Source organism: Corapipo altera, unplaced genomic scaffold (assembly GCF_003945725.1).
Source record: "Corapipo altera isolate COAL_440 unplaced genomic scaffold, ASM394572v1 64, whole genome shotgun sequence".
NCBI classification, from domain to species: domain Eukaryota; kingdom Metazoa; phylum Chordata; class Aves; order Passeriformes; family Pipridae; genus Corapipo; species Corapipo altera.
This window is the reverse complement of record NW_020884893.1, coordinates 4173489-4192133: the sequence shown is the minus strand read 5'-3', so window position 1 is coordinate 4192133 and position 18645 is coordinate 4173489. Positions and strand designations below refer to the sequence as shown.

The following is an 18645-nucleotide window of genomic DNA, read 5'->3' as shown; positions in this document are numbered from 1 at the left end:
GGCTCTTGTAAGTCATGGGAAGCTCAGTGGTGTCCCTTGGAATGATTTAGGGGCTGAAGGTCTGGCACTGAGGAGCATCAGGGAATGCTCTAGACCAGCATCATTTCAGAACCAACAGTTCTGTGTGGCTTTGGACATTACAGAGAATGAGCATGAGCCAGAGAGGTCCTTTAGTTCCCTGCACCAAAAAGGGGGAGTGTGATTCCAAGCAGATTTCCCACAAACCTGACAAACTCATGGACGAAATCCAACTGTGCAGCAGCCAACTGCCAGAGAAGGTGAAAGTTCCTGCTGTTCCCAGACTGAACACAAGCATGAACAGGAGGAATTCTGCTCCAGTCTCATTTCCACGCTGCTGCTCAGCCTGAAAATCAGCCTCATTTTTAAAGGAGGTGGGGTTTGATCTGCTCTTGGTCTTTGCTCAGTACAAAGTCCTTCAGAGGCAATTCCTGAGACTGTAAATAACATTGTGTTTGGTTCTTTTGGATAAGCTTCCCAAAAGGAACTGTCTCCCTGCTTGGGTTACTGGCAGCCCATGGGATGAAGTGGACCTTCATTTTTTAGTGAAGGAGCAACTCTGCCAAAAGAGTAACTACAGAGAAGTGCAGAGCTGGTTATTCACAGGCTGGCTCCTCGTGGTGGCAAAGGGGGAGTTGAATTTTTAAGCAACTTCACAATTTCTTAGAACTGAAGGTGGAGAGGTGAGACCTCATAATTTGCTGGGTGGTGAGAATGTGCCAAGGCTGTTTACTTCACACCTTCTGGCACTGCCTTTTCATTTCCTACTATTTTGTATTCAAATACGTTGCTTCCTCAGCTTTCTGGCCACATGAATATAGAAACAGGCCAACAAGTGTCCTGCATTTCACATGTGCATTCCCTGCCTCCCAAGAAGCCAAGATCCAAACTGGAGATGTAGATGTGCTCAAACCAAAAATGTCTTTCCATTTCTTCTGCAGGTCGAGAAATTCCCTGATGTTTCATAAACTCTGGCACAGTTTATGCCAAAATTGGAGCCCTCCACAGCTGTTTTGTTGCATCAAAGTCAGAGGTTAAAGGAGTGCAAAAATTCCTTATGGCTGGATCATCAGAGCCATGAGATAATGAGGTAAATTCTTTCAAGGGACAACTGAAAGAATATTTAATTAGATAAAAACAAATTGTAGTTGTATTGAACGATTTTAATGAAAGTCATCTGAAACAGTCATTTCAGAAGCAAATAGGCTACATTAAGCTATCAGAAATGCAAATGGCTAAAAGCACGATGGGACATTTGGGAAAAAGCATATTATCTTAGTATCATGTATCTTCTTGCAAAGTGCAACCAGCTTTAAGAGGAAAATAAATCCCTCCACCAAATCTACATTGAAATTGTCAGAATTAAGGAATATCTATGAAAGACACTGCACTGTATCACTCCATTTGCCTTGTCAGGATTTGACAGAAATGTCTTTTCTTTCCCTATTTGTGATACTTGAATAAAAGAGGCAAATTTGTACTTTTAGAAAGCCAGGTTTTCTGAGTCCCAGAGTAGCTCGTGTGGCTCTTGTCATGCATTGATATTTATACATACATTGATATAATATTAACAACTGGATGTGGCACTCAGTGCTCTGGTTTAGTTGATGTGGTGTTTGGTCACAGGTTGGACTTGATGATCTTAGAGGTCTTTTCCAGCCTTAATAATTCTCTATTTATGGAATAATTATGGAATAATAAGTAGGAAAGCTCCCATGTGCACGATGCACTGGAGAAGTGCACAAATTCTCCTCAACCCAAAGCAAAAGCAAACTTCTGCCTTACTCTTCAGCTCCCAGTTGCCACATTCCTCAGTGACACCCCAGGTTTGTGACAGATAAGGCCAATATCCAGCCTGTATCTGACACAGATGTGATTCCAGGGCCCCTTATCACATTCAGTGCAGAGAAGTGATAGAAGTCTCACCCCTAATATTGGGACTGTTATAACCAATCCAAAAACATTTTCTCAGAGAACATCAACACCATCTTTTCCCTGTCCTGTTGTTTTCCAGTCCAGATGAGGCCTGTGAACACCAGGAGCGAGGAATTTGATCAACTGATGATAAACAACCAACCTTCCCCTGCCTTTCTAAGGGATATTACCTTGTGCAATATTGCAGACAGGTTTGATATTGTTAGAAAACTGGACCATGACGGAAACCACAGCACCTTACACAGTAAATCTGTTTCCTCTCTATTTTTGATTCATATATTTGGGCTTCACTAAGGAAATGCATTTTTCCTTTAGGACTTGCAGAGCTGGGATTTTTTTAAGGAGCAATGGATGACAGGAGCCACATGAGCTGTTCTGGGGCTCAGGGCAACCCGGCCTTCTGAAGTTAAAAAGTTGCCTCTTTCATCCAGGTATCACAGACAGTTCTAAAGAGCCTGAAAGAAGAATTTAGCTGACAATGTAACTAGAGGAGCCTTTTTTCTCCCCCCAACAGCCTGACTTTTCGATCCCAGCTGTGTTTACTGCTATGGCAGAAAGCATTCTTTAACTTGTAAGCTGATTAAATTTGACCTAAAAGTTAGAGAAAAATGAATGTGGCATTCTGTTAATCCAATTTTTTTGCTAAACACACAGCATTTTATAAACAACCTAACACGCAGGGCAAGTCGGAGAAGTTGGAATAGCTTAATAAAATATTACAGCTTGCATTTGCTCCATGCTAAATCTAGGGAAATGCTATCAAAACTGCTACTCCAAACTCACAATGGGATCAAACCACAGCACATTTCAGAGCTGCCTCCCAGGATTTGCAGATATCACCAAAGGGAAAAAAAACACCAAAGTGAAAAATTAGCTAGTTGGAGACAGGGGTACCTCCTCTGCAGTGATCCTCACTCAGCTTCACAAACAGGCCTTTCTCTCCCCTCACCTCCTTTATTAGGATCTGTTAGTCCTTAAGCTATGGGTGACTGGCAAATGCTGCCCTGTTCTGCCCTTTGGGGATAGGGCCAAAGTATTTAACTCTGCCTTTTCAAGCATTGGTAGTGAGGGCCAGCCTGAATTCCAAACACCAGTGACACAACTCAACAGGATCTCTGGGATTGCAAATGATTTTTTCAAACTAAGGGTGTCACTCAGGCTGGAAATTGCACCTTCTCACAGCAACACAGTGGGCCACCTTTAGGTGACCCCTCTGAATAATTTCCATACAAGTGTTGTAGGATTTTGCCTGAACCACAAAGTCAAGAGGGATTCACCAACAGGCTGAGATAGAATGATAGAATCATAGAATATCCTGAGCTGGAAGGGACCCACAAGGACCATCCAGGCCAACTCCTGGTCCTGCACAGACACCCCAACAATCCCACCCTGTCCTGAAGAGTGTGGTCCAAACATTTAGTTATAATTCCCCTCTCTTTCCCAGTGTGGAACCAAATGGTGAAAAAACATTAACACACACAGGTATGGAAAAGAATTTGCAAAACAAATACTCAAGAAAATAGCTTTAAAATAGGCCAAGACATTCTGTAGTGACATTGAAGAGGAAAAAGCCTGTGTTTCACTGGAATAATAATCAAACACTTGCTGCCAAGCAAATACTCAGCCAAAAGAAAATAAACTTTTTTGTGTTAGTCCTTCTGTCAATCCATCTGTCCCCTTCTCATACTCAGCTTCCCAGCTTCATTCCTGATACACCCTTGAGCAACAGTAGTTTACTCTACTTGCAAAAAGGAAAACGTTTCAAAATATTCCATTTCTTAATTTCTAGGGTTATTCTTGTGTGTTTCAGAACCCACAGGATGTTTATAAGTAGAACTTAAGTGGATAAATATCCAAATATCAGCATAACTGGGGAAAAGTTTCTATCCTGGTGGCCACAGGAACTGAAATGTGTCTACATGAATTTGCAAATCCAGACTGGCTAAAATGCACCTTTTCCTGCCCCTTTCACACACACTGCTTCAGCCCTATAATCAAATTTAAAGTCTAGATTACTTCAGAATCTTTCCTGCAGTCTTATTTTCCTCATTATGCAAGGTTTACTTATCATCATCTGAAGTTCCTTGTCTAGATTTGTTTTAGCTTCTGAAAATCCTAAACCACAGGAAAATAAACCTAAAAACCCAAAAGCCTGCATATGAATAAGAAAAATCCATGACTGATTGTTTTGAATGCTTTGAAGGCAAACTGAAGCTGTTTTTCAAAGTTAAGTCACTTTGAAATATTATCTATTACATCTGTTGAGAAAAATCAGCCATACATTCCATGGAGCACTGTGTTTTTTGACATTTATTTTCATTCTGTTTCAGAACAAAGTGAACATTAGATGTTCTTCACAGACTACAAATTCCATATTGTGTCATGAAGGGAATGTTTAGAATATTAAAGTTCAAAATTAATTATGACACATCCCATTCATTACAATAACTATTGTAATTCTTGCATAATTACATTTAAAATCTGAAACTAAACAAAATAAGAAATTAAAGATTATCAGAACTAAATAAAGAAGCCTAAATGGTGTGTTTTCATAAATTCCTATCAAAAACATTGATGCCAGAATTAACAGACCCCGTGAAATACTTCAATTCTGACAACACAAGTTTTCTGTTGGAAAATTTATGATGGATAAAAACCAGAGCTTCAGTCAGGGCTTGTGTATTCTTCAATTTATGGGATAAAACCTCCACTGATCTATTTTCCAGGGAGATAAGAGGCCAAAATACTCCAGTGAGGTGACACCCAAGGGCTCAGTACTAGTCCGTGTTCCAGCTGTGCCATCCTTGTTCCCATCCAAACCCTCCCCACCTCTCTGCACATGGAGAAGGTCAAAGGCAGTTCTGTAAGAGGTAAATCACCCCCAGCCCAGGTCTGTGTGTAAATCTGCCAAAACTGAGAGGAGAAACGAAACCCTGCTCATAATAACAGCGAGAAAATGAGTCAGGGAAGGAACGAACACGTGCAGTTGGACCCAGCAGGAACTTCCCTCCTAATGAAGTGCCTGTGCCTTTCCCACAGAACTCACTCCTACCTGCACTCCTCAGGTGAGGGAAAATTACTGCCAGGGCTTCTGTTCCTCTGCCTCATGGCAATTAGGCTTTACTCAATTTAAAGACCATTTTTCTTTCTAGTTCTGGGGAAGAAGGGAAGGAAATGCTGCCAACCCCTCCACAGAGCTTTGAAACTGCATTTGAGGAAAGCCAAGCAGAGAAAGTCCCAATTTAATCGACTGCAGGACTCATTTTGAGCCAATCTTGCCCTTCCCAATTTCCTTCTCTTTTTATAACAGGCATCCAGCTATGAGAGCCCTAAATTGAGAATAATGAATCAAATAGCCTTTGTTGTGTAATTCAGCTGAAATCTTCTCTCAGCACAGCTCCCCTGATCCCATTAAACCTTGGGTGTGTCCCTGCCCTACTCCACAAGTAATGAGCTGTGCCATCCAAGTGGTGGGATACAGGGGGATTCAATTAATGACACTGGAGAAAGCACAGCATTATTAACTCTTCCTTTGAAGGAGTTTGTCTCCCTTAACAGAACTATTGACAGCTAAATAATCCCAGTCTCATTATCATAGATTCATGGAATGGTTTGGGTTGGAAGGGACCTTAAAGATCATCTTGTTCCACTCCCTGCCATTTGCAGGGACACCTTCCGCTAGCCCAGGTTGCTCCAAGCCCTGTCCAACCTTGGACACTTCCAGGGATGGGGCAGCCACAGCTTCTCTGGGCAACCTGTGCCAGGGCCTCCCCACCCTCACAGGGAACAATTTCTTCCTAATATCCCATCTAACCCTACTCTCTGTCCTGTCACTCCAGGCCCTTGTAAATAGTCTCTCCATCTTTCTTGTAGCTCCCTTCCCATCCTCAAGCCTCGTTCAAATAAACCTCTGGTAGCATCTACTGTTCTCTAGGAGCAGGGCATCAATTGTACACCACCATGAGCTTTGTGTGGCCTTCCTAGGGAGCTTTCAGTGAACACAACTGGTGAGCAGATGCAGCTGGAATTCATTGCAGGATGTTTTTATTTGCCTGATCAAAGAAAATAAGACTCTGTTTAGAAATTGCCAAACTGTGTCACTTCACAGCTAAGCCTTGGGTCCTGTGCAGTCACAGCAGAGCAGGTTGGTGAGGTTGTTGGAGTCACTGAAGTTGGATTCATCAACTCAAGGTCTCGAGGTTCATGGTTTATTCAGTGTTCAGCTGCCATGCCATTGCCCTGTCCATCCCAGATTGCTTAAAAAGGTTCCACCTAACAGTATGATCACAACAAATATTGCAGCTAAAGTTGCAACTGAATCACTTCAATGACAGACACTTTTGTCCAAAACCTGGCTGCTGGTTGGCTACAATCTTCCCATTTTTACAAAGCTACAAACAATTTAATAGATTATTTAATACACCTTCTAAGCCTCAAGTTTTTGCTGCAAACCCAAGTTCCGAAGTGTTTAAACTGAGTATTTTCATTGCTTCCTTCACCTAGTTTCAAAGAAGTGGTCATTTTACAGACTTCATAATATGACATCACTTGAAGCTGTGGGAGTACTCCAGCCTGAAGAACCTAAAACTCCATGCCTTGGAGCTGGAATGCCTGCATCCCTTTAAAACCTGCTGAACTCTGAAGGGTGTATAACAGTTATTTCAATCCTCACCTCTGATTTTCCATTTATTTATCAGCACCTGGTTCAGAGAATTAAACCATCTGTTCCTTGAAAAATGAATATTGCTGAAAAGTAGTTTAGCCTTGGCAGTAAATTCATCCAGACTGCAACTTGTCCTACCACTGCTGCTTCTACTAATCAGATTACAGCTAGAATATTACATATGTCAAGAGCCTTCATAATTGCCTTTAAAAGTGAAGGATAGTTCAGTTCAAAATTGTTAGTCAGTTGAGTAATCTCTGTGTTTAGTTTTTCAAGTGTCTGAAAGTGATTTCCTTGTAAGACAAGCAATAGGCAGAGCTGTTCATCAGTTTAATTATGTTATTTGAAGATAAATACTAATGGAACTGATGATAAACAAGAGACTTCCTTCTCTGCTTGTCCTCAGAAAGAAAATTCTGCAATTTAGGGAATGCAAATTCTGAAGTTTTTAAATTGGCTGTGGAAACCAAATGTCACATTTAACCCCAGGCAGGGACTCAGCCCCACCAGCCACTCACTCACTCTGCCCGGTGGGATGGGGGAATCAGAGGAGTAAGAGGGAGAAAACTCAAGGATTCAGATAAAAGCAGTTTAACAGGTAACACAAAAGCCACAAGCAAAGCAAACAAGGAATTCCTTCCTCACTTTCCATAGGCAGGCAGGGGTTCAGCATCCCCAGGACAGACACACATAATGGTGACCTGGGAAAAGCAAACACCATCACTCTACACATCCCCCCTTCCTCCTTTTCCCCCCAGCTTTGCATGCTGAGCACGATGCTGTATGGTTTGGGATATCCCCTGGCTCAGCTGGGATCAGCTGTCCCAGATGTGCCCCCTCCAAACTCCTTGTGCTCCCTCAACCTCTCGTTGGCAAGGTGGGCAAGGAGTAGAAAAGGCCTTAACTGTGCAAACCCTGCTCAGCAAGAACAAAACCATCCCTGGGTTATCCCAGGGGTTCCAGCAAATATCCAAAACACAACCCCACATCAGCTACTATGAAGAAAATCAACTCCATCCCAGCCAAAAGCAGCACATCAAGCAATGGAAAGAAGAAATGTTTGACTTCAATGGCATGGAATAAAATCCTACCTACATAAAGAACTCTGACTGGAAAACTGCGGATAATCTGTTGTTTGCTTCATTGTTGTTTCCAGTTAAAACCCTTGAAGCAAGTCACTTGCCATTAGCTTCTAGGTTTGGAAAAAGGGAATAACTATGCCTTTGAAATCAGAGTTACAGAGAAGTTTTGTCAGTATTGCAGCTATAACACTTATGAAGTTTATGAAAGAACTTGCAGGTGTTTGTGCACATAACACTGTCTTACTCCCCTGCATTCTAAGCTCCCAAACTTCTGGTTTATGGTGCTACTGGCTCCCTAGAATGGGGTTTGACCCTGTAAGCAGAGACACTGAAGGCTGCATTGGAACACTGCTGCTGTTCTTACACCTCCCTCCCAAAACCTCTCAGGGATTTCAAAAGGCATTAGGAGCACGGTAATCTTCACAAATTCCTTCTGAGGTAAAGTCTCTGGTGAGGTAAAAGGCTAGGATTTTCAAATGTGGGTGCCTGGCGTTATCTTCTTAAATGTCTCAGGATGTAATGAAGATGTCAGTGGGATCTTCGTCACTTTTGAAGAAATAGGCCAATTATTTCAGTGCCAACTCATTGCACAGCTCAGAAACCTGCCCTGGAAAATGTCAGCCCAGTGCTGGGCTCACTGACTCACTGATAAACACCTTTAAAGCCCTGGGAGCTGCACAGACATTTCCAGGGCCTGCAGACAAGAGCAGAGACAGACTTTTCTCTCAAGCCCCGGGAAGTGATAAAGCTCCATCTCCTCTCGCTTTTCAAAACTACAAGGTCCAGAGCAAGGTCCCCCTTTGACCCAAGCCAGGCAGTTTCAGTTGAGAATCTCGTTTCCCTGCCTCCTGCTCCAGTGCCTGAAAGCTTCTCACATCATTAACCTCTTTCTTACACAAAAGGCAGCATAAAAGCAGCCCTTCCCATTATTTTCACAAGATGGCACATCTCAGGCACAATGGTTAGAGCTCAATTGTACCCTGGCCAGTTTTGATGGACTCTCAGCAAGAAAAACTGGAACAAAACCATCATATTGCCTGCACACACCAGGTATAGGACTTTCCAGAAACCATAACATTATGTAATATATAAAACATCTTTTTTCTGCTCTGCTTCCTGTCTCCAAGGAAGAAAAGCTGACAGCACTATTAGTTTTGGGGCAAAACAGCAGAGGATAGGAACAAGTATTTCATGGACTGGACACCATTTTGCCTCAAGGGAGGAATAAATATCCCACATTTCTTTCAGGCAGCAAACAAAGACAAATTACTTAAAAAAAGGCAAAATAAGAATCAATCTGCTGAATTAAAAACATGTTAATATTTTAATTGACATATTGCACATCAGCAGGAGTAAAATGAAGTAATTTATCTCTGTGAGCACATGATCATTTGTGTTGCTGGAAAACTGTTTTTAAATAGAGGACCTCTATCCTCCTCTGTATATGGAATATGCCATCCCCTAATGATATAACTATACATAACTACACCAGAGAGAATGGGATTTATATTCATGAGGTACAGGTGGCTTCATAAGTCACCAGCAATGGAGGCCTGAGTGAGGAATTAGGTCTCCCCTCTGGAGCAGGAAGCAATTCCAAAGCTCAGTGCACTCAGTAAATAACTTACCCAAGGAGATGTAGGTCCTTCCAGGGGCTCTGCTGTGGGACATTGGCACCTCACTCTCCACCTTTTTTTCAGCCTCTTTATTATCCTTATTTAGATTGCTAGGTTTGGGCTTAATAGAAAACTGTCCGTACACTTAGTAGTGAACAGATCTTTACACTTGAAGAACAGCTCAGAAAATAAAACCTCTTCAATCGAGCAAAAGCTACTGAAAAGGCTTCTCCATCTCTTAAAAACAACAAAATTTGAATTACTTTATTTTCCCCTTCACAGCAAGTTAACCCTCCACACTGCAAATTCCCACCTAAGCCCTCACAAATTGGCCCTACACTGATCTCACCATTTATAGGGACAAAAATGAAGGGAATGGGGGTCAGGTGATGAATACACTCAGCTGGGACTATTTAATGAACTCAGCTAGGATTATTTAACAAACTCAGGTGGGATTATTTAATTTAGGATTAACTAAAAATGCAACCTGTTTAAAAATCTTCCTTCTGTGGTTTTCTGTTCTGAGCTTTTTTTTTTTAGAAAAAATCAAAATGAATGTTCCAGTTCGGAAGGTTTGGAAAGCAACTATTTCACTTTCTAGCTGTGTATTCATATTTTCCTTGGAGTAACCACATATACCTTCAGAAAATCCAAACACACCAAACTTCCTCGTCTAAAGGAGTTTTTTCCAAATATGTGTTCTGAGTATATTATATGGAATATAACATACTCAGCTGGGCTGAGTCAAAAAGAGCAGCAACAGAGTTCAGGGGAGAGTTATTCCTGAAAATCCTTTGGGGTGGCTGGGGAATTCCCCTAAAAAAATATCAATAAAAGTTATTGCTGCTGCAGGTTGTGGCTGGAAAGCAGCAGCTTGGGCAGAGCAGGCTGTGGGAGAGGGAGGGGAGATGCACTTTCCTTCTCATTTGCTCTGCTCTGGTCTGTAGGAAAGTCTACATCTGTGGCTGCAGCTGCACCTCTTTAACATTCAGACAGTTTCATCTTGATTTTCATCATCTCCATTTCATCTTGAACCAGAAGAGTGGGAATCAGAGAATAGACTTCTGCTCGCTTGCTTTTCAAGCAGCCTTTTCATTCCCCCTTTCCCACTGGGTTGTGTTTTCCAGGCAGGATCAGCTTGTGGCTGTTCCCTTTCTCCTTGGTTTGCACAGATCTATAAAATGCAGAAAAACAGAGAAATACAAGGGCAGCTCATGGGCTATACAAATCCACAAATATAGCCTAAAAATACAGCATCACCTGTGTTTTATGTTCAATATATACTAAACATTAACCTCAATTCCTCTGAATAATTAGGTGAATGAGTATTCAGTGCTTTGAATCCGTGTCATTCTCTCAGTATAAGTTAGATGGAATTTAGAGACAGTCACTTTATCTTTCATGTTGGGACCTGGAGAATTTTACCTGGCTCTGATTTTTAAACACTTCACTTACATTGCATAAATGATCCCCAATACACCAACAGAGATTTGAAGGTGGAAGACTAATTACAGGACCTGGGTCACTGCCTATTTATTTTATTTGGTTGAAATATTTGAAAAACTGTAAGGATAATTTTAAAATATCCCATTGCTCTCCATATAAAAATACCTAAGATAATGATTAACTCTAAAAATGAGATTGATACCCTTTGATTTCAGTGTAACTTCACATATTTAGAAATTACTCACATTTGTGCATGCAAATACTTAGCCCTGTAGCTCTATTAGAAGCAAACAGGATTTGTATAAGTGAGCTGTCAGCTTATTTGATCTGTGTATTCACTCAAATGCTATTTGCAGGCAAGTGCAATTACACATGTAAAGTGCAGAGAAAAATGGATTAAACAGGTTTGGAACCTCTCAAAAAAATTGCCCTGTGTATATTTTAAACTAGAACAGCTTCTTCAGAACAGCTAAAATAAATTCTACTCAAATATGTTACACTTGCCAAGCGTCCTCTCCAAAATTATCCAGGGGTAGAGAAGATGGGATATTGTACACACAGTTTTGGGAACTGCCACACTTGAGTTCTTCTCCATTGCTTTGAGTGACCCTGAGCAAAGTAAATGAACTTTTTTGTTCCTTGACTGTAAACAAAAGAAAATTAATTTGCTTTCAGTTGATGCACTAACAGTGCAAATGGAATTAGGATCCAACAGTGTCAGCTCAGTGCAGCCAGAGCTGAGTTGTGACACTTCCCACACACACAGCATTCTGCTAAATCAAAACACTAATCTACAAAGCAGAGCTGCATTCTAGATCAGATAATCCTTTAATTTACTTTTCCCTAAATGGGCTTTTGACATGGGATCTATAAAACTCCCAACATGCTGCTGAAGCTGATAATGTTATAATTTACCTCTGAGCAGGAACCAGATGTTCTTCCTGTCACAGGGACATTGAAGAGCCCATGATGATTATCCCCAAAGTGTCCCCAAAGTCTTGACAAAGGGGGGGGGGGGTTCCTAGTCCTTGGTTGGACTGTTCTATAAAAAACATGAGAATATTAAGGTGAACATGTTTAATATCTTCCCTAAGGCTGCTTACACTTACTATTTATATTTAGTGTTTATCTGTCACTTTGCCTCTTTTAAATCACTTATTATAACTCATGAAAGTGAACTTTTACCAAATCTCTTGAGACCAAAGCTGCTGTGAAAGAAAACATGAGGGAATTCTGCTGTGCTTGCAAAACAGCCCCACGGGAGAACATTTGTGCTTGCACAGAGAACAACTGCTCCCTAAAAATGATTCAAACACTGGAACTGCAAACAGATTCAAGTTATCACAAAGCAAATAGAAACCATTGTAGGCCTCTGAAAAAGGAAACTACATTTTTAGGGTGTTAGGAAGGAGAAGGAAAGTACGAGAAGAGTTGCTTTTCAGATCTAGGAAAAACTAAGCTCTGATTTCAGCAGTGTTGTAATTTTTCAGACAAAATGGAGGAATTCTGACTCCTGTTTGCCTGGAAGAGTGTTTTCTTTTCCCAGAAGGGAAAAGATGTTGAAGTAACTGAGAATACTGGGCTCCATTCCTGTAAGAAGTGGCCTGGAGTGCTGTGATATTAATTTGATTATCAAAGGTGACAGGACCTGATCCCAGTCTGGCACCTGCTGGATAAGTCAGTGGTGTAAAACTTTGTACTCTCTTGGGCAAAAAGGAGTTAAAAACATATAGACTTAAACTGTCAAATCTAACAATTAGTGCTGACCAAAACATGAATGTTTTATTTGACTTCTAGTAGAGATTTTACAGAAATGCTGATCTGCTCTATTAAATTATGCAACTGAATCTACTGGAGATTTACTGTGTGGATTATTTCCAGTGCACAACTTCAGATAACCTATGTGATATTCTTCTTTCTATTTTTTTAAGAAGTGGACCAAGATGACCAACTCTGAAAAACTGTAAGGATAATTTTAAAATATCCCATTACTCTTCATATAAAAATACCTAAGATGACGATTAACTGTAAAAATGAGATTGATACCCTTTGATTTCAGTGTAACTTCACATATTTAGAAATCACCCACACTTGTGCATGCAAATACTTAGCCCTGTAGCTCTATTAGAAGCAAGACCAAGATGACCAAGATGACCAACTCTGCATTTAAGTGTGACCACATTTGTGGTGACATGGCTTGTTGTTTTCCTGGGTCATGCTTTTCCCAAATATTGCTGTCATTCCAGTTCTTATCCCTGAGCCAAGAATGCATTTTACAGCTGCTGAAGCAGCCACTTGTCCAGATAAATTTTATGCTTGCTCCCTGATAAATCTAGATATTGCCTTTTGTTTGTAATAAAATTAAATCAGCTTCCCCAAACTGATGATCCTACTGCACAGTCCAATTTTTTACTTTAATTTTACATTGCCTCAAGGCTGTTTTATTATACAATGAACTCTTTAATATTTTTTATACTTCGTGTTCTGAACCACTGAACCGAAAACCTGTGATAAATTACTATTCTGTGACACTTTGACTTCAATTTCTTGTAAGTAAACACTTCTGATTTGTTTCATAGAATGCATTACACAGTTCTTGCTGTACTAAGAAGCTTAAGTAAATCAGGAAAGCTTTGGTTGCATTGGACAAATTAGGAATTGTGATGGAAAACAAAGCCCCAACAGCTGGAGGGGCACTTGTAGAAGTACCCAACACATCATTTGGCTGGGCAAATGAACCTGTGTCTGGACTGGTGTTTGAAATCCTGAGGGATACTTATTTACCATTTTTGTCTTCCTTTACAGTGCAGGAACGTTCTCCAGCATTAATGAAAACCATCATTGGCATTTCAAAATGCCCTGAAACAATTACAGCTCTATTGGCCTCTAGAAATGGATCTGAGCATTGAACTCCTGATCATTACTTAGAATACTGTGAGTCACATCATGGTCCTCTGGATGGACCTGGTTATTAGTGTTTTAGAGGCTTAACTAGATGAGAAATAGCTCAGTTGCAAACATCTGTCACTTGAACTCCCAGATGAACCACTTGCCTATATAACCCATTTAAAAAAATCACTGGGACATGTCAGGGGTACAACAGAGACCTCGAGCTATGGTACATATTCAGTATAAAATCCCACAGAATAACAGGAAAGTGCAACTTCATTTTTTCACTAATAGGCTGTTACTACTCGAGTAACAATCCTGAGTGAATCTACTTCATGGGCAACATATAATTTCTTTTTCATGAAAACAAATGTTTCCAAGTTATGCTCATTATGCAGCACGGACACTGTGTTTTGAAGAAGATCACCCTGGCCAGGAGGATCAGTTTTTTATTTAGCTGTAATGTGAAGACACTTGTGTTTTGGAGCTGGAACTGTGCCATTCTGTATCTTTTCTGATTGAGATTTGAGAGTTCTCCTCATCCCAAGACCTGTGTACTCACAGTGTATGACTGAGCAGAGCCCAGGCAGGAGGGATCCTAAAATTAACTCCTCCTTTAATTAAAACCTAAGATGCACACTGTTCCCTGCTTTTTTTTGTTAATAAACCCTATTGCACTAAAATATTTTTATTTGTTAATAAACCCAGCTGCAATAAAAGGCTGCATCTGAGCTTGCACAGCATGTGGTAACAACCACAGGGGTAACTACTTGTTTTTACAAGTGTAATATTCTCATCTCAGTGGGTGATTTTCTATACTTTTTTAAGCTTCTCTGGATTGAAGGCTTTTCATTTCCAAGTGACCCACAAGATTTTGAATCAGAAAGGGTTAAACTTGCCTAGACAGTGGTAGGCAGATTCAGAAAACAGCTGCACATCCCACTGCTGCAGTTATAGCTTTATTTTGTAGGCTGTACATATCTGTACAATCAACTGGCTTTACTCCAAGAGCAATCAAACACGCCAATGACACAGACATAAAGTCTTTTAATTTTTCACATAATCATTTTTTAATAAATTCAAAACCTTTTCTCTGGAACTTGTTTCTGCTCTGTCCTCTGGCACGTGGCAATGTTAGCTGAGAGTTACTCACTGGTATCACAAAGATGCAGAGAATTTGTTTCTAGGTAATCCTTGAACCAATGTTCCAAAAAAAAAAAAAAAAAGGAGCATTAAGGGGGACAGAAAAAGGGACATGAAATAGTCCCAAATTTTTAAAGGGGAAAATGGGTATCCCTGAGTTCAAGGATAATGTAACCAGTTTTGGTCTCTATAAATTCTGTCAGAACACTCAGTAACTTCTATGAAAAAATAAAATGCTTGTAGCTTGTCTTTTTGCAGGGCCCTACAAAGATTTCCTGTCCAAATTGCAGCAAAATAATTGGAAGTCAGCTGGAAAAGTTTTAATTAAACCCAACATGCAGCAGCGTGAGGGGTGAGGGAGAACACGCAGAGTATGGTGTTGACTGCAGTTTTTGATCCACCTCATGGCACTGTTTGATTGTTCATAGCAAGGAGATCAACATTTTTACCAATCCAAACACAAAATTCATTAGTGCCACGAGAGAATAATTATCAGCTCGTCCACAGGTAGTTATGCAGCTAATGACCTGAAGATGGGAGTGTAATTAAAGCCTTCACTCACCAGCTTCATGAACTCTAGTGCACTTCCCTGTCTCTTCATTTATGTTCTGTTCATTAAAACTGTACAGATCATTAACTCATTAACAGCTGCAGAATGCAAATGTAGTGAACTAGAGGGAATTTAATATCTCCTTGGTTGTGAAGTATGTTCCAAAGCTGGGCTGATAATTTTTTACAGCTATTAGAGTGCTTCTGTCAATGAAGGAAGCTTCTAAAAAAAAAAATTAAAAAAAATTAAAGCTAACAAGAATTAATATTTCACAGTTAAATAGCCAACCCAGCCACCAGACAAGGAAGGGAAGGAGCTGCTGTTCTAAAAGGTACAACTCAAACTGTTGTTCTCTCTACTTTCTTTACCCAAAGGGCTGTTCCTAAAGGTGCTGACCTTGCCTTTTTTTAATATGGTAATATAGGAAAAACTCCCTGTGTCTCTTCACTGAGATTATCCCATCGACAGCATTCCAACAAACATGGACAGGGGTTGGGAAGACAAACTTGTGGAATAACTGGAATGATTTATGCATGATAACCAGCTGCATAAAGTGATGTGTGTCAGAGGGTTTTTCTCCTCAGCTCTGCAATCTGCTTGGGCCAGATGAGGCACAGCCAAAGAGGAGCATCTGGGCACCTCACCCTCCAAACCCCAGGTTCACTCAGCTTCCACTTGACTCACTGGAAACCTCTGCAGTCAAGAGCTAATGGTGAAAGATCTCATAAAGAAAACACTATTCCAGGGCTGTTTGATTTCCTCTTGTTATTAGAAGTCCCTTCGAGGCCAGAAGACAGATGTAGGTGATTGTTCTGGTGCCCCCAACATCAGAAGGACATAGAACTGTTGGAGCAAGTCCAGAGGATGTCACAAAGTTGCTCAGCAACTCCCCTGTGGAGACAGGATGGGAGAGTTGGGGCTGTTCAGCCTGGAGAAGAGCAGGTTCAGAGCACTTTCCAGTATCTGAAGAGGTTACAGAGAAGTCGGAGAGGGAATGTTTGTCAGGAACTGCCAGTGACAGGACAAGGGGGAATGGGGTCAAACTGAAAGAGGGGAAATTTAGATTAGAGATTAGGAAGAAATTCTTCCCTGTGAGGGTGGTGGGGCCCTGGCACAGGTTGGCCAGAGAAGCTGTGGCTGCCCCATCCCTGGAAGTGTCCCAGGCCAGGTTGGACGGGGCTTGGAGCAACCTGGGCTAGTGGAAGGTGTCCCCGCCCATGGCAGGGAGTGGGACTGGATGAGCTTTAAGGTCTCTTCCAACCCAAACCCCTTCTATGATTCCATAACTTCTAGTGAGAAGGACTGGCCCTACTCAAGTGTTTTGGGGTCAGTCCTTGCCATGCCAGGGTGGTTCTGAACATCCCCACCCAAGCTCTTGAGGGCCAGAATTTCAGAACAGCTCCACTCCCTCTCTCCTGATTTCAGGAAAAACATCACTGCTGAATGGGAGTTTTTTGTACAGTTTTTGGTGATCTTTAATTTTTCTATACCACAAATTCCCGTCTTTAAAAGGAAAATAGAGGATTTTCTCCATCCCTCTTCCTCCATGGCAGAAAAATAGTAACGGGAGGATACTCATGGAGGTAAAACTGCAGTGATAAAATATTCAGCATTTTGCTTTATAATGTGACATATCCAGGGTGCATTATATGGGGCTATTACTCATCATTAAGTCATGGATGGGACAATAGTTCCCCCGGATCAGATCAGTGGCCTTTTTCTAGGCAGTTCAGCTAACTTTAAAAAATTACTATACTTTTACAAGTATCATAGCAAAGAAGTTAATTAACAGGGCACTTAATCACATTTCTGGGCACCAATACATCAGGTACAGATGTCATTTTCATTAATATCCTCCAATATTTATATTTTTCAGGACTCTGTAAAAGTGCTGTTAATGGACTTGAGAAGAAGAGATAATTTTCTTGCTGAACCGAGCCTGTGTGATTAAGTGCTCAGTCTCTGGTAACAAATGAATGCAACAACCTTTAAATCCTTTCCTTACAGACAAATGAATGTATTCCTCATCATAATATTGCTGGAAATCCAGACAGGCCGGGGCATCTTTGTGACTTCCTCTGCATGAGTCAGATTTACATCGCTGCACTGGAAAGGAGAAAAAAAAAGGGGGCTGTGACGACAAGTTGATAAACAAGTTAAAATAATATAATTTGCACTGTGCCATTTGTATGCTGTCAGTGCACACATAATTCCAAAAATCACCATGGGGAAATGCATTAAAGGGCTAAATGGTGCTGCTGGGGACATTGAGTCCTGATGCCTCCTCCTGCCTCACAGCCCTGAGCAATTTGCGCGGCAGAGCTGCGGTGGGAGAGGGAAGTCACACTCCTCTGCCAGTAGTGCTGACATTTAAATTTGATGTCAATGTTACATCTCATCCTGATTTCAAAATCCCCCGTGCTAATAGTGCTTAAGCCTTAATTGCACATTTAATCATTAGAATTACAGGATGGCTCTGGGAAAAAAAAAAATGGAACGGGCGAAGATACCCAGAGCAAATCAAACAGGAGAGAAACAGAAAAGGAGTCATTTTCTATTTTACAGAAAATATTAAATGTGTTTTTCAACATGGTGAAATATGAGACCCCTGGAAATATCATCTTCATTCTGCTGAATGTTCCGTGCTTACTGTAACTAATTATCTAAAATTTGTCTGTTTATCTACAATCTTAGTATCTGAAGGATGTACTGCCATGAATTAAACTCAAGCAATGCACTCAGTTTTCTCTAGCTGGCAGTTTTTTTTAAAGCTCTGCACACCAAAAATCCACCCCACATCAGAAATATTCTGTGTTTGAAGAGAAAGAGAGATTTTTAACTTGATAATTAAAATACTTGACTTCAAAGAGAAAATCAATCTTATCTACAGGCTCTCTGAACTCAACATTTGAGACTGTCAATGAACTTGTCACCAAGGAAAGAAATGTTACAAATGTTACAAAGCCTGTGAAATAATGACCAGAAACTGGAAGCTAAGATAGTCAGGAATGAGACGTCTGAGATGTCAGAACTGCAGTTTCTGTATCAGTGCCTGCATCTCATGCAGCAGAACTACTTTGAGAAAAGACTTTAAACCAAACTCCACAGACAACAGAGTAATTCTTACTCCATGTGTTACTCCAAGACATTTCTTACTGGCATTTCTTTGAACAGTGCAAGCCTTTTGGTTGGGTGGGCAATGTCTGACAAATGAAACTCTGATTTCATAACTCAGCTGCCAGCTACTATCCCTTTGTTAGATCTGGGCAAAAATAGAGCTCACTTTTTCAGAAAAAGTTGTCC

General features: G+C 40.8%; 2 long non-coding RNA genes across 2 annotated transcripts; one reads left to right on the top strand and one right to left on the bottom strand.

Moving 5' to 3' along the window:
* The first annotated feature begins 482 nt into the window (after positions 1 to 482).
* LOC113948657 lies at positions 483 to 4400 on the top strand. Its single transcript, XR_003528202.1, has 3 exons — positions 483 to 701; positions 960 to 1108; positions 4284 to 4400. It is a non-coding gene; the product is annotated as an uncharacterized LOC113948657 (long non-coding RNA).
* A 5721-nt stretch (positions 4401 to 10121) lies between these two features.
* LOC113948292 lies at positions 10122 to 17444 on the bottom strand. Its single transcript, XR_003528084.1, has 3 exons — positions 17329 to 17444; positions 11676 to 11802; positions 10122 to 10488 (listed from the first exon to the last, which is right to left on the bottom strand). It is a non-coding gene; the product is annotated as an uncharacterized LOC113948292 (long non-coding RNA).
* Between the last annotated feature and the right edge of the window lie 1201 nt (positions 17445 to 18645).